The following is a 538-nucleotide window of genomic DNA, read 5'->3' as shown; positions in this document are numbered from 1 at the left end:
TAGATCCTTGGTGAATTTTCTTGCCTGCTGAATGGGCAGTTTTCTACATATACATCAACTCTCCCTCACTGAGACCAGGAGGGAAAGGGAAGGGTAGGAGGAACAAGGGGGCTGTGCAGACTTCTTACAGCCCAAGTAGAAGGGAACAAGAGAGCTGAGAGCAGAGCATCCCCCTCAGACAGTCTCTCTCCAGTTTCTCCATCTGTAAAATGGGGATAATAATAGCACCTACCTCCCAGAGTTGTTGTGAGAGTGAGACCTTAGCGTAGTGAGACCTTAGCCTGACACACTATATAAGTGGTTGTTTCTTTATGTCCTTTCCTCTACCTACCTCAATGTGGGGCTAGGTTAAGGTTACGGATGTTGCTGGCTAGCCAAGGAGATTCAAGGTTCCCTGCAAGACCAGGTCTTGCCCTGAGTCACAGTCTGAGGGAGAAGAATCTAGAACCCAGGTATCTTGCCTCCCAACCACACTTCCCCAGGTCCTCCTCACCCCCTCCAGTCAACCAGAGAGCCATGGGGCAGGTTTGTTCATATT

Source organism: Vombatus ursinus, unplaced genomic scaffold (genome assembly GCF_900497805.2).
Source record: "Vombatus ursinus unplaced genomic scaffold, bare-nosed wombat genome assembly UNPS02014832.1, whole genome shotgun sequence".
In the NCBI taxonomy this organism is placed as follows: domain Eukaryota; kingdom Metazoa; phylum Chordata; class Mammalia; order Diprotodontia; family Vombatidae; genus Vombatus; species Vombatus ursinus.
The sequence above is the reverse complement of the archived record's forward strand: the minus strand, read 5'-3'. Positions refer to the sequence as shown.